At 39.2% G+C, this 12,867-nt stretch overlaps 1 protein-coding gene across 1 annotated transcript in view; it reads left to right on the top strand.

The window, feature by feature from the left end:
• Window positions 1–12,867, top strand: part of CFAP69 (cilia and flagella associated protein 69) — a 56,309-nt gene that overhangs the window by 995 nt on the left and 42,447 nt on the right. The window lies entirely within an intron of this gene.

The following is a 12,867-nucleotide window of genomic DNA, read 5'->3' as shown; positions in this document are numbered from 1 at the left end:
AATACTATGGAGGAATCCTGCCCTGCCTCCTCTCACTTGATGGCGTGGGGTCACTATGGGAATTCCTGTTGAGGTTTTGCTAGTCTCAGGCTGCGTCAGGAACCCTGTCTCCTACGTCCACATCCTGGAACCTTGGAGAGTTCCTTGGGAGTGGCCAGTTGACTGGGGACCTCTTCTTTGGGAATAAGGTTGAGCTCTCTGAGTACTGTGTGACATTTACACTGTAGTAACCTGCGGAGCAACAACACTTTTCATGAGGAGGAGCGGAATGCTAGGGGAATTGACCTAATCAGTTTTGTGGAAGTATTCCAATCTGACGGGGAGAAGAAGGACTTTCAGGAACAGCAGCTCTCCACTCGCAAGGCTACAGGGGGTCTCAACTCTACCGCCATTCTCCCAGACACAGCACAACTGAGAAGTAGGTGAATTTGGTATCTGACGGCTCTCCTTGTTCCTTCACTCAGTGTAAAAAAGTGGGGGGGGGGGGACGAGAGCCGAAGGGTAGGGGCAGTGGCAAGGTTATATGAGGTAGGCTAGTACCAGTTAAAAAGAAAAAAATGGGAAGTAACTTTTAACAAGCCATTGCCAAGATAGTCTACAACATATCAAGTAAAGCAAAACAAGTAAACCTGGTGTGTATGTGTGTGTATTTTCTCCCTTCCCTTTCTTTTTTACTCTTCTTTCATTATTACCCCTCCTTACAGAGACTTGGATTGTCATCCGGGAAGAGATCAATTTCTATTAGAGTTCTTAGCTTATTAATAACTATTTGTAGAAGCATTAATATTTTTTAAATTACTGGAGCAGAAGAAGGCAGTTTCTCTCAAAAGAAATGAAATAAAAACTTTTTAGAGCTGGGAGAAATGATCATTCAGCATTTTTGGGTTTTGTTTGGTTATTTTTACAAATGAGGACCCTAAGGCCATGAGAAGTTAACAGTTACTCAGTTTCTTTACTCAAGTGGGGTCTAGCAGTCTTTGCCATCATTAAAATGATAAACTTTTAGACTTTTGCCTTAGACCAGTGGAGGAAAGATTGTTAGAACTCTTGGAACACTTGAGGTACAGTATATCCGGTAGCTAAGAGTGACTTTGGCGAGTCTACCTCAGTTCATTAAGCCAACTCCATCCTATGCTTGAAATCACAAATTGTTTACCTTTATCTATTTCCTATTTATTTTAATGTTGCTCTCATTCTAAAGAATTGGAAGCCCTTGAGAGCAGTGCTTTTCAAACTTTAGTGTGCATTTGGAACGCCTGGGGATCTTATTAAAATACAGATTGTGATTCTGTAGGGCTGGGGAGGAGCCCTGGATTCTGCCTAACAGATTTCCAGGTGATGATGCCATTGCTACTGGTTGGAAGACCCCATTTCCCACTCTAAGTAGCAATGCTTACTGTATTATAGCTGCAGTAGGGTATGAAGAGTGCTACAGAATTTCACAGGTAACACCTGGAAAGCTGTAGGAGGTAGTTTCATATGGATCTCTTTTCTTGTCACCACAAGGTTTCAGTCAATCTTGGATTAATGTCACATCCTAGTCAGCACGTCTCCCTCTCTTCCCAATCTGTTTCCCGTAAGTACTACTTTATTGTCCTCCTTTCTCCCTCTGAGCCCCACCCCTCTTTAGGATTCCACAGAAGCTTCTTATTGCTTACCTCACCAAATATAATTACACTGACCAAATCACTTAATTCTCTAGGCTTTGTTCCCTTTCCTATAAAACAAGCCTGTGTTAGATGAGTGTTCCCCGAACCAGGGTGACCATCACAGTTGTCTGAGCAGTTAGAAAAACTGTACATACCTGGGCCCTAACTCACATCTACTGAATCATAATCCCCTGTGTGGAGTCTGGGACTTTTTAAAAAGCTCTCTCAAGTGGTCTTTAGCCTCAAAACCACTGAACTAGATGATATCCAAAGTCTGCCATCCCTAAAGTGCCTCAGGTCTATTCTGTTGTGTTTTCAGGGTTTCCCAATGCATTATCTGAACTCATCTGTACTGGATGCTCTGTTTAGTGCCACGAGGGCAGAATTCTTGCTGGTAGTTTTTTCCTGTAGTGTCCCCCCCATAATCTCCCAGGATTCCCCAGTAGCACCCAGCACAATACCTGGTACTCAAGAGGTGATATTAAATATTTACTGAATGAATGCCCTCCCCTTTTTTCTGAATTTAAACCTTACCCTACCTCCAGATCCTGCCTCTCTGACATAAAGTACTCTCCCAATAGGAAGCACTACCCATTTATCTTCACCCTCATAAATCCTCTCATAAATGAGCATAGTCCTAGGTCTGAGTCACACCATTTCTCCCCTAATTATCACTTGTGTTATGTTGGCACCTGTTTCATTTGTCTAAATTTTGTCTCTGCCCCTAGAATATGGGTTCCTTAAGTGTAGGAAATTTATCTTAATGCTTATGTGTCCTTCTCCCCCATGACTCTGAGCTCAGAGTAAAAATTTTTTTAAACATAATATCTTACTTAGTCCTCAACTTTACCATATAAACTTAGTATTATTATCCTGTTGCTGAAGCTGGGGCCTTACTTGTTAAGATCACAAAGCTAGTAACTGGGCTAGCAGGTTCCAACTGTACAACACAGTGATTTCACAGGCTTGTACATGATGCTATGCTCACCGCAAGCGTAGCTACCATCTGCCACCATACAGTGCTATTATAATATCATTGACTATATTCTCTGTGCTGTACCTCGCATCCCTGTGACTTATTCATTCCATAACTGGAAGCCTGTATCTCCTATTCCCCTTCACCCATTTTGCCCATCCCCACCATTCTCTCCCCTCTGGCAACCATCAGTTTGTTCTCTGTATTTATAGGTCTGATTCTGCTTTTTGTTTGTTTATTCATTTGTTTTTTTGTTAGATTCCACATATGAGTGAAATCATATGGTATTTGTCTTTCTCAGTTTGATTTATTTCACTTAGCATAATACCCTTTAGGTCCATCCATGTTGTCACAAATGGCACAATCTCATCTTTTTTTATGGCTGTGTAATATCCCAAAGTATGTATATATTACATCTTCCTTGCCCATTCACATATCATTGAACACTTTGGTTGCTTCCATATCTTGGCTATTGTAAATAATGCTGCAATAAGCATAGGGGTGCATATATCTTTTGGAATTAGTGTTTTTGTTTTCTTTTGGGTAAATATCCAGGGGTGGTATTATTGGGTCATATGATAGTTCTACTTTTTAACTTTTTGAGGAACCTCCATACTGTTTTCCATAGTAGCTGCACCAATTTACATCCTACCAACAGTGTACTAGGATTCCTTTTTCTCCACATCCTCACCAATACTTGTTATTTCTTATCTTTTTTATTTTAGCCATTCTGACAGGTATAAGGTGATATCTCACTGTGATTTTGGTCTGCATTTCCCTGATTGTTAGTAATGTTGTTGTTGTTTTCACATGTCTGTTGGCCCTCTATATGTCTTCTTTGGAAAAATAGCGATTTATGTCCTCTGCACATTTTTTAATTGGATTGTTTGGGGGTTTTTTTTGGTGTTGAGTTATGTAAGTTCTTTATATATTTTGGATATTAATTCCTTATCAGAAATGTCATTTGCAAATATCTTTTCCCATTCAGTAGGTTGTCTTTTTGTTTTCTTGATGGTTTTCTTCACTGTACAAAACAAAATATATTGATTCTATATGAAAGCAGGAGATTTTGTATGTTTTATTCAATACTGTATCTTTAGCATCTAGAACAATGTCTGACACAGTGTAAGCACTAAAAAATATTTGTAGAATAAGTAAATTGTGATTACTTGACTTGCATAGGTATCATGGCTGAGCTTCCTTGCCCAAATTTGCTCTCCCTCTGAAAACCTCCACAATCTTCTAGTTGATGTCCTATCCTGCCACTGTCTGTAATACTGTCATGGACTGTGTCATTAAAATTGCCTACCCAGGTTTTAGAGTAATTGCTAGAAATAATCTCTGTGTTCAATTGAGAAGTCAGGCAGAGAACTAAGGTGCAAAGAACCAGCACTCCTGCGTCAGACAGACCTGCTTGCCCAGTTACTAGCGCTGAGATCTTAACAGGTCCCGGTTTCAGCAGGATGATAATACTAAGTTTATATGGTAAAATTGAGGACTAATTGAGATATAAAGTTTAAAAAAAAAAAGGGAGGTGGCACCTGCTGGCTCCATTGGTAGAGGATGCGACTCTTGATCTCAGGGTCATGAGTTCAAGCTCCACGTTGAGCATGGAACCTACCTACTAGAGAAAGAGAGAAAGAGAAAGAGAGAGAGAGAAAGAGAAAGAAAGAAAAAGAGAGAGAAAGAGACAGAGAGAAAGAAAATAAGAAAGAAAGAAAGAAAAGATATAAAGTGCCAGACACATGAAAGAAGACATAAATTGCCAGATATATAAAAGGACCACAGTAAATGTTAATTCCTTTTCCTATAAGTATATATCAAATGAGCAGGATTTCTCCCCTTTGACATGTCTCTTGGTAAAATGGGAAGATAAGTTCATCCTATACCTGTAAGTGAAGGTTTAATTTTCTTCAAAACAGCTTATTAAACTTTTGATTTAAAAAGGTTTTGTTAAATGTTTTTACAATTCTCCATAAATATAACAGCAATTATTTTGATACTTAACCTCTGTATGTCCTCTTTTGCTTCACTCTGCTGTGTGCTCTCATTTACCCAAACTCTTACAATTATTACTTTAAGCCTCTGATTTGGAAATCTCTGCCCCCCAATTTAACTTATCTCCAGCCTCAACACAAGCCTGTTCGTCCAGACTTTCCTGTCTCAGCAAAGGTTGCCAATACTTCTATAATTCCTCAAGCCCAGGAGTCATCATCACCTTTGCTTCTCTCTCCCACGAAATCAAATCACTCCGTAGGTCCCACTGATTCTACCTCCTTGATGTTTTTCAGGCCATGCCCTTTGTCAATGCCAGTACCGTAGTGAGGGCCCTTTACAGATGTCTCCCACCTCCTTTCCGGTTCATCCTAGACCTTTCCAATTCAGTCTCTACTCAGCAAACTAAATTACCTTTTTATTGTTACGCTCCTCTGGTTAAAGCCTGTGGAAATAAACAAAGACCACTTTAATGAGAATAAGCAGGGACTATTTAATATTCAGAGCTTACTATAGAAAGAGAGTCAGCCATCATTACTTAATTTGGCAGAGACTCCAAGGCAGGTAGGGAAGCTTTGAAGTGAAAAAAAAGGAACGCTTCTGGTATGCTCTGGTTGGAGGTTGTTGCCATAGGGAAGCTGGAGGTGGGCTACCTACAAACAGGGCATTCTATGTGATTGATTTGGGAAGCATATTTGGCTTTTTCTGGTTGGTCCTACATAGCATATGAGGGGCAAAAAATAGGGAATCTGGCAGTCATTGGCCAAATCCTGACTTCCCTGAGTAAATTGCTCTTCAGTTTGGTTGCTGCAAAGATTGTAGGCGAGAGTTCTGTTGCCATATACAGTCTGGCCATTGTCTGTTCATATACAGTCTCTCAAACCATTCAATAGCCTCTAAAGATCCTTAGCGTAACATACAAGGCCTTCTGTAAAATGGAGTTGATAATAGTACCTACCTCATGGAATTCAATTAGTAAATACATGTAAAGTGCTTATGACTGTACCTGGAAATAGATATCGCCATCATGTTATGATCATTATTGTTATTCATGATTTTGTTGTAGGAAAGATGTTAGGGTTCAAAGCTGATGGCCAAGAAAGAATTCTTGAGAAGTCTTTGGTGCAAAAGGGTTTTATTAAAGTATGGGGACAGGACCCGTGGGCAGAAAGAGCTGCTCTGGGCTCCTGAGGAGTGGCCCATTATAGACTTTCAAGTTAGGAGGGGGTTAGGGATAGTGTAAGCCTCCCAGGTATTTTTGGAAACAAGGTTTCCAGGATCCTGAGGGGGCTAGCTATTGTTAGGAAAAGGTCATTTATTACTGTTTAGTAAAAACTCAGTTATGAGACTCTTCAGATATATATTGGTGGGTCATATGCTTGGAGGATGATTGCCAACATGTATCTTGGAGGGGAGGGAGTGAGAGAAAGGAAGTTTCCAAAAGAATTTTTATATGCTAAAGTAGACTTACAGGATCCTGGGGGTTGGGCTAAGATTGCCTTTTTGCCCTTAGCAAAGTATTAACATTGAGGCAGCTGAGTCTCCGCCTGTTTCAAGGACTTGGGATTGGGCTGTAAGTAGGAAGGAAATTTAAGTTTTCTTTTGCCTTTGTTTCTCACATCTATTTGACCTCTCCTTACCTAATTAGCATCATTTATAGCCACTATTCCCTGTACTATCTTCTCCAACCTAGTGAGCTCCTCTCCATCTTCTCAATGTCTTATTTTCTCTTCCTCCAGGCCCTCACACATGCTACTCCCCCATCTCCATCTCTCAAACCTTCAGTTCATCTCACAAATCTTACTCCGTCTCACCTCTGCCTGCAGATTACTTCTTCCGAAAGCTGTCCTATGCCTTTCTGTGCCTAGTCCGTATGCTTCCAGAGTACACTTTTCAGCATCTGTGAAGCATTTTGTAGCATGTTATCTGTACTTGTATTCCATTCCAGACTGATAGCTCCTTGAAGTCAGAGCAATGTTGTTCCCCATACCTAGCAGTCTCTGAAACAGAGAAGCTGCTTATAAATATCTGTGGAAGGAGAAAAGGCTAACGGAGGGAGTGAAGGAGAAATCTTAGAAATATAATATATGCCAAGCAAGTAAAACACAGAGTAGTATGAAGTAATAATGCAACAGAAATCTAAGAGGAACCTATGCTCTAATCTTTACTACTCTCTGTTTTTTAATAAAAGTTATACCTGCTCATTTGATGAGAACAATTCTGATAATACATGCAGGTATTAAAAAGAAAATTTTGCATTGACTTTACATTTCAATATGCTTTCCAGCCCTCAAAGCCAATATTTCAGAAAATCTGAAAATAAAAACTCACTATATATATTTCTCAGAGAACACAAGAGGAAAAAAGAAGACAACTGAGGTAGTGGTAGATGGCACTGTTAAATCCCCAAATCTTAGAAGGCAAAATTGTATCCATCAAATTTTTTGGTAACAGTAAATGTAATCAGTTAAGCAGTTAACAGCAAAATATAACAGTTTTTAAGGATAACCATAATACCAGGTATAGATCAGTATTTAGTAAATCATTTTTCATTAATTTTTTAAGAAAAATCATTTTGAGTTAATAAACTCACCCAATTACTTATTCTACAGACTTAAAATTAGAATACCTAGCTCAAAATTGTTTTTGAAAGACATTGCCTGAAATCAGAATATGAGTTTGTAATTGTGAAAGGAAAGGAAATTCTAGATTTAAGAGGCAATGGAATAATATCTCTGTAGAAATATGGAAAGGTATGTATTATAGATTTAAAGATCAGAAAATAAAATGGTGTTAACACTAAGTGAAATTAGGTATTTACACATGTAAACAATAAGAAAACAGTATATAAATACATGTATTTATATATGTAAACAAAAAGAGAAAATAGTATACAAAAAATTTTTGTATAACTACTTAAATTTGGGATGATAGCACCTCTGTTCCCTTCTCCACTTACCTACAAATAACTTTATATGCCAGGCCCAGTTGTTGGTGCTGGGGATGCCAGAGAACAAGTCTTGTCTTCAAGTGAGCTTTGGGGCTGGGTGTGGTAGGGGATAAACATGCAAATCATTTTAGAACTATGATGGGAATTGTAATGGGTATGCCCGTAGGGTACTATGGGAGCACAAAGGAAGGATATTTGTTCTATACTTTTTCATCCCTTGGGGAGGCAAACACCTGAGCTGAGTTTTGAAGCACATGTGGGGGTTAACCAAGGAGAGGAATAGGATTATCACAACAAATGAAAATATAGGAGGAGTGAGGGCCATTAATGGAGAGTCATTGAATGATTTAGATGAGTTATATTCAGATTTGAGTTTTATTATCCAAACCTAGAGTAGAAGACCCATGTTTAACTGTGCAAGAGTAGAGGCAAGGAGAACAACAGGGAAACTTCTCAACTGAGTGAAAGATGAGAATCTGAATAAATCAGTAAGATGGCATGGGCTCAAGAAATATTTAAGATATAAAATTTATAGACCTTGGACATTCTGTTTTCTTTTTCTTTTTTTCTTTAAGATTATATTTATTTATTTGAGAGAGAGTGTGCACAAGCAGGGGGTGTGGGGGGGGGAGGGAGAAACAGACTCCCTGCTGAGCAGGAAGCCCCACAGGGGGCTGGATCCCCAGACTCTGGGATCATGACCTGAGTCTGAGTCGAAAGCAGATGCTTAACCGACTGAGCCACCCAGGAACCGCAACATTCTGTTTTCTAATGCAGGTGACTGTAAGAATGCTGGTACTAACTGAGAGAGGGGATAATCTTCCTTGTTCAGGAAGGTAATCTCCTACCTGTAGTTTAGAGGCAAGTCTTATGTATATCTGCATAGGCAAACTCAGTGTAATTTGCATGCTTGGGATGTGTAATATCTATGTACAGGATCATTTCACTTTCCAAAGTATGGAAGGGCTATTATTCCAGATGCATTCTTGGGCCTTTCAGGACTAATAAAATTTAAAGAGAGTAAAATTATAAGATAATACTAGAATTCAAGAGGCGTGTTTTTTTTAATTTTTATTTTATTATGTTATGTTAATCACCATACATTACATCATTAGTTTTTGATGTAGTATTCCATGATTCATTGTTTGCATATAACACCCAGTGCTCCATTCAATACGTGCCCTCTTTAATACCCATCTCCAGGCTAACCCATCCCCCCACTCCCCTCCCCTCTAGAACCCTCAGTTTGTTTCTCAGAGTCCATAGTCTCTCATGGTTCATCTCCCCCTCCGATTTCCCCCCTTCATATTTCCCTTCCTATTATCTTCTTTTTTTTTTTTTTTTAACATATAATGTATTATTTGTTTCAGAGGTACAGGTCTGTGATTCATCAGTCTTACACAATTCACAGCGCTCACCATAGCACATACCCTCCCCAATGTCTATCACCCAGCCACCCCATCCCTCCCACCCCCCCACCACTCCAGCAACCCTCAGTTTGTTTCCTGAGATTAAGAATCCCTCATATCAGTGAGATCATATGATACATGTCTTTCTCTGATTGACTTATTTCGCTTAGCATAATACCCTCTAGTTCCATCCATGTCGTTGCAAATGGCAAGATTTTGGGGTTTTTTGATGGCTGCATAATATTCCATCATATATATATGTACACCACATCTTCTTTATCCATTCATCTGTCGATGGACATCTTGGCTCTTTCCACAGTTTGGCTATTGTGGACATTGCTGCTATAAACATCAGGGTGCACATACCCCTCGGATCCCTACATTTGTATCTTTAGGATAAATACCCAGTAGTGCAATTGCTGGGTCCTATGGTAGCTCTATTTTCAACTTTTTGAGGAACCTCCATACTGTTTTCCAGAGTGGCTACACCAGCTTGCATTCCCACCGACAGTGTAGGAGGCTTCCCCTTTCTCCGCATTCTCGCCAACATGTGTCATTTCCTGACTTGTTAATTTTAACCATTCTGACTGGTGTGTAGTGGTATCTCATTGAGGTTTTGATTTGGATTTCCCTGATGCCGAGCGATGTTGAGCACTTTTTCATGTGTCTGTTGGCCATTTGGATGTCTTCTTTGGAAAAATGTCTGTTCATGTCTTCTGCCCATTTCTTGACTGGATTATTTGTTCTCTGGGTGTTGAGTTTGATAAGTTCTTTATAGATTTTGGATACTAGCCCTTTATCTGATATGTCATTTGCAAATATCTTCTCCCATTCTGTCGGTTGTCTTTTGGTTTTGTTGACTGTTTCCTTTGCTATGCAAAGCTTTTTATCTTGATGAAGTCCCAATAGTTCATTTTTGCCCTTGCTCCCCTTGCCTTTGGCGATATTTCTAGGAAGAAGCTGTTGCGGCTGAGGTCGAAGAGGTTGCTGCCTGTGTTCTCCTCTAGGATTTTGATGGACTCCTGTCTCACATTTAGGTCTTTCATCCATTTTGAGTCTATTTTTTTTTTTTTAAGATTTTATTTATTCATTTGACAGAGAAAGACACAGCGAGAGAGGGAACACAAGCAGGGGGAGTGGGAGAGGAAGAAGCAGGCTTCCCACTGAGCAGGGAGCCCAATGCGGGGCTCGATCCCAGGACCCTGGGATCATGACCTGAGCCGAAGGCAGATGCTTAACGACTGAGCCACCCAGGCACCCCCATTTTGAGTCTATTTTTGTGTGTGGTGTAAGGAAATGGTCCAGTTTCATTCTTCTGCATGTGGCTGCCCAATTTTTCCAACATCATTTGTTGAAGAAACTGTCTTTTTTCCATGGGACATTCTTTCCTGCTTTGTCAAAGATTAGTTGCCCATAGCGTTGAGGGTCCATTTCTGGGCTCTCTATTCTGTTCCATTGACCTATGTGTCTGTTTTTGTGCCAGTACCATACTGTCTTGATGATTACAGCTTTGTAATAGAGCTTGAAGTCCGGAATTGTGATGCCACCAGCTTTGCTTTTCAACATTCCTCTGGCTATTCAGGGTCTTTTCTGGTTCCATACAAATTTTAGGATTATTTGTTCCATTTCGTTGAAAAAAGTTGATGGTATTTTGATAGGGATTGCATTAAATGTGTAGATTGCTCTAGGTAGCATTGACATCGTCAACAATATTTGTTCTTCCAATCCATGAGCATGGACCGTTTTTCCATTTCTTTGTGTCTTCCTCAGTTTCTTTATGAGTATTTTATCGTTTTCTGAGTACAGATTCTTTGCCTCTTTGGTTAGATTTATTCCTAGGTATCTTATGGTTTTGGGTGCAATAATATATTGCAATAAATGGGATCGACTCCTTAATTTCTCTTTCTTCTGTCTTGTTGTTGGTGTATAGGAATGCCACTGATTTCTATGCATTGATTTTATATCCTGCCACTTTACTGAATTCCTGTATGAGTTCTAGCAGTTTTGGGGTGGAGTCTTTTGGGTTTTCCACATAAAGTATCATATCATCTGCAAAGAGTGAGAGTTTGACTTCTTCCTTGCCGATTTGGATGCCTTTTATTTCTTTTGTTGTCTGATTGCTATGGCTAGGACTTCTAGTACTATGTTGAATAGCAGTGGTGATAGTGGACATCCCTGCCGTGTTCCTGACCTTAGGGGGAAAGCTCTCAGTTTTTCCCATTGAGAATGATATTCGCTGTGGGTTTTCCATAGATGGCTTTTATGATATTGAGGTATGTACCCTCTATCCCTACACTCTGAAGAGTTTTGATCAAGAAAGGATGCTGTACTTTGTCAAATGCTTTTTCTGCATCTATTGAGAGGATCATATGGTTCTTGTTCTTTCTTTTATTAATGTATTGTATCACACTGATTGATTTATGGATGTTGAACCAACCTTGCAGCCCAGGGATAAATCCCACTTGGTCATGATGACTAATCCTTTTAATGTACTGTTGGATCCTATTGGCTAGTATTTTGGTGAGAATTTTTGCATCCATATTCATCAGGGATACTGGTCTGTAATTCTCCTTTTTGATGGGGTCTTTGTCTGACTTTGGGATCAAGGTAATGGTGGCCTCATAAAACGAGTTTGGAAGTTTTCCTTCCATTTCTATTTTTTTGGAACAGTTTCAGAAGAATAGGCATTAATTCTTCTTTAAATGTTTGGTAGAATTCCCCTGGGAAGCCATCTGGCCCTGGGCTTTTGTTTGTTGGGAGATTTTTGATTACTGCTTCAATTTCCTTAGTGGTTATAGGTCTGTTCAGGTTTTCTAATTCTTCCTGGTTCAGTTTTGGTAGTTGATACATCTCGAGAAATGCATCCATTTCTTCCAGATTATCTAATTTGCTGGCATATAGTTGCTCATAATATGTTCTTATAATTGTTTGTATTTCGTTGGTGTTGGTTGTGATCTCTCTTCTTTCATTCATGATTTTATTTATTTGGGTCATTTCTCTTTTATCAATCTTGTTAATTCTTTCAAAGAACCAGCTCCTAGTTTCATTGACCTGTTCTACAGTTTTGGTTTCTATTTCATTGATTTCTGCTCCAATCTTTATTATTTCTCTTCTCCTGCTGGGTTTAGGCTTTATTTGCTGTTCTTTCTCCAGCTCCTTTAGGTGTAGGGTTAGGTTGTGTATTTGAGACCTTTCTTGTTTCTTGAGAAAGGCTTGTATTGCTATATACTTTCCCCTTAGGACTGCCTTTGCTGCATCTCAAAGATTTTGAACAGTTGTGTTTTCATTTTCATTTGTTTCCATGAATTTTTTTAATGCTTCTTTAATTTCCTGGTTGACCTATTCATTCTTTAGTAGGATGCTCTTTAGCCTCCATGTATTTGAGTTCTTTCTGACTTTCCTCTTGTGATTGAGTTCTAGTTTCAAAGCATTGTGGTCCGAAAATATGCAGGGAATGATCCCAATCTTTTGGTACCAGCTGAGACCTGACTTGTGACCTAGGGTGTGATCTATTCTGGAGAATGTTCCATGGGCACTAGATAAGAATGTGTATTCTGTTGCTTTGGGATGGAATGTTCTGAATAGATCTGTGAAGTCCATTTGGTCCAGTGTGTCATTTAAAGTCTTTATTTCCTTGTTGATCTTTTGCTTAGATGATCTGTCCATTGCAGTGAGGGGGGTGTTAAAGTCCCCTACTATTATTGTATTGTTGTCGATGTGTTTCTTTCTTTGATTTTGTTATTAATTGGCTTATATAATTGGCTGCTCCCATGTTAGGGGCATAGATATTTACAATTTTTAGATCTTCTTGTTGGATAGACCCTTTAAGTATGATATAGTGTCCTTCCTCCTCTCTTATTGGTTTAAAATCTAATTTGTCTGATATCA

Source organism: Phoca vitulina, unplaced genomic scaffold, assembly GCF_004348235.1.
Source record: "Phoca vitulina isolate PV1807 unplaced genomic scaffold, GSC_HSeal_1.0 scaffold4, whole genome shotgun sequence".
Lineage (NCBI taxonomy): Eukaryota > Metazoa > Chordata > Mammalia > Carnivora > Phocidae > Phoca > Phoca vitulina.
Note: the sequence above shows the minus strand (reverse complement) of the source record. Positions and strands in the feature narration are given on the sequence as shown.